The sequence below is a fragment of the Penaeus japonicus genome, unplaced genomic scaffold (genome assembly GCF_977035675.1).
Source record: "Penaeus japonicus unplaced genomic scaffold, GWHDUDI00000001_assembly GWHDUDI00000001, whole genome shotgun sequence".
In the NCBI taxonomy this organism is placed as follows: domain Eukaryota; kingdom Metazoa; phylum Arthropoda; class Malacostraca; order Decapoda; family Penaeidae; genus Penaeus; species Penaeus japonicus.
The window spans coordinates 47,450,582-47,453,081 of record NW_028234403.1 but is presented as its reverse complement, the minus strand read 5'-3'; the positions used below and the strand labels follow the sequence as shown (position 1 = coordinate 47,453,081).

The following is a 2,500-nucleotide window of genomic DNA, read 5'->3' as shown; positions in this document are numbered from 1 at the left end:
AAAACTCCCACAATTTCCGTATGTAACCGAAACATGAGTTTACACACTATATTGTCTATGTAACCTTCATGTTATTATCATTGTAATCATTTTATCCTTATGGTCCCCCTTAAAAAAAAAAAAAAAAAAAAAAAAAAAAAAATCATGGTGACAGGAAATCAACCAATCAAACTATCTATCTATCTATCTATCTATCTGTATTCTTCCTCCTCTTTGTCTCTTTTTTTCTCTTTTCATTTTCCTTCTTTCTTTTCTTTTCTTTTTTTTCTTTTAGGGAGAAAAAAAATCTTCAGCTTTATCAGTGCACCCCCTCTACCCCTCCCTCAAAAACAGTCAAAAAAAAAAAAAAAAAAAAAAAAAACTAAATAAAAACCGACATGGGGACGGGAATTCAATACACATTTTGTTTACGGAGCGTGGAATGCTTGAGCGCGACGGTTTGCTCGCGGTGCATTCATCATGTCCTGTAGATTGTTTGCCTCGACGAATTCCGGCTTTTGTTGCAAAGAGAGAGAAAATACAAGTGCATTTAACTTGATAAACATTCTTCTACTTTATTCGTGTCTTCCTATTTGTTCTTTGGAGATGGGGAGGGGGGGGGTGTAGAGGTAAACATATGCGTTGATATAATAGGAGCTGGAAAATAAGCATTCATGGTCGTCTTCGTCAGTATAGGAAGGATAAGCTCGACAACCGTTCGGATCCGAAGTAATAGAGAGAGAGCGATGGTGAGAAGGTGAGAAAAAAGAAACATTAATAACGCGACACACTCCGTTCGCTTAAATCATTTAATGTGAAGCGAAGGCGAGCACAGATCCCGCGCGCAGATCTCCGTTTAGGGTGGCGATTTGGCCGTCGCCGTTTCAGCTTAAAGAGAGAATGGGATCATTCGTCAGCGGAGACTACCTGTCCTCCCCTTTCCTCCACCTTCTTCTCCTCTTCCCTTTTCTCTCCTTTCCCTTCATCCTCCCTTTTTTTCGCTCCCTTTTCTTCCATTTCGCTTCTCTTTCCCACTTTTCCTTATCTTCCTTTTTCCTACCCTACCTTACCTTACCCTCGCTACCTTCTTTATCTTCCCTTTATCTCTCCCTTGCCGTCTCTTCTAGCCCGTACTTCCCTTTCCCTTCCTTACTCTCCCTCCTCACTCTAACCTCTCCTCCCATCCCTTCCATCCCTCCCTCCCATCCCATGACCACCACCCCGTACCATCTCCATCTCATCCCTACCCTTCCTACCGTCACTCCCCCCCTCCTCCTCCCTCCCACCCCGTACCATCTCCATCTCATCCCTACCCTTCCTACCGTCCCTCCCCCCCTCCTCCTCCCTCCCACCCATCTTCCCCAATTCATGCCTTGTCCGTCTCGAAATCCACGTTTCTCTCCCTCCCTCCCTCCCTCCCTCCCTCCCTTCCTCCCCTTCCTCTCTCTCCCCACCCTACCCGTTGCGATAAATCCCGAGGACTGCGTTCGTCAACCTCTCGCAATCCGTTTTTGAGGATCCATTTTCACGTCTGGATAGAAGATGTGTCGCCGGCGTCTTTGTCAACACGAGCGCGGCCGTTTTCTTGCGAATGTTTAAGCACTTTTCTCCCGAGGGTATCGGCGGCAGAGGAAGAGGGGCGATATTGGATTTTTACCCTTACCGACTCGAGATGGAAGCGCCACTTTGGCTCGTTTCGGTGTTGGCGTTTAGCTTTTGTTTTACTTTCGATATTGTTGCGTTATTCTTTTGGCCTCTTTTTTTTTTTTTTTTTGTTCCTCGCTAGTGGCTAAGTATTTTATGTCGTTAAGCCAAAGGAGGGGAATATTCCAAGGCTGTTAAAGGCAGTTTACAAACATTTCGACGTGTTGACATTGCAACGGAACGACGGGATTAGCTGCGAGTGCAAAAACATGGGCCATTTAGCTCTCGCCCGCCTTCCCTTCTTCACTTTCTCTCTCTCTCTCTCTCTCTCTCTCTCTCTCTCTCTCTCTTTCTACATCTATCTGTCTATCTATATGTCTGTTTGTTTATCTATCTATATATCTATTTATCTATGTGTATATCTGTCTGTCTACTTGCCAGTCTGTCTGTATATCTATCTGTCTGTTTGCCAATCTATCTATCTATCTATTTATCTATCTATCTATATATCTTTCGCTCTCTCTGTATTTATCTGTCCGTCTATATGTCTGTTTATCTATATGTTTATCTATCTATCTGTCTTTCTATATGTATCTATCTATATATCTATTTTTCGGTGTATCTATATGTTTATGTAATTATTATATATCTATCTACCTATCTATCCCCCTCCTTTTTCCTTCCTTTATCATTCTAATCTCTCTCTCTCTCTCTCTCTCTCTCTCTCTCTCTCTCTCTCTCTCTCTCTCTCTCTCTCTCTCTCTCTCTCTCTCTCTCTCTTTCTCTCACTCTCTCTGAAAATAACAGATTCCGTCTAGGATTCCGCAGCAATAACTTGTTTGTTTTCGTTAGCGTCTGCGGTGGAGGCAAAGCGAGA

The 2,500-nt window shown here is 43.4% G+C and overlaps 2 protein-coding genes across 2 annotated transcripts in view; both read left to right on the top strand.

The window, feature by feature from the left end:
- LOC147472558 (uncharacterized) overlaps positions 1-141 on the top strand; it is a 2,161-nt gene extending 2,020 nt beyond the window's left edge. Inside the window, exon 1 of the mRNA XM_086541869.1 lies at positions 1-141. This exon is cut by the window's left edge and continues 2,020 nt beyond it. The gene's annotated coding sequence lies outside the window, so the exon portion shown is untranslated.
- The window catches only part of LOC122248765 (teneurin-m), a gene marked incomplete in the record, with an annotated part of 310,602 nt that overhangs the window by 218,624 nt on the left and 89,478 nt on the right, over positions 1-2,500 (top strand).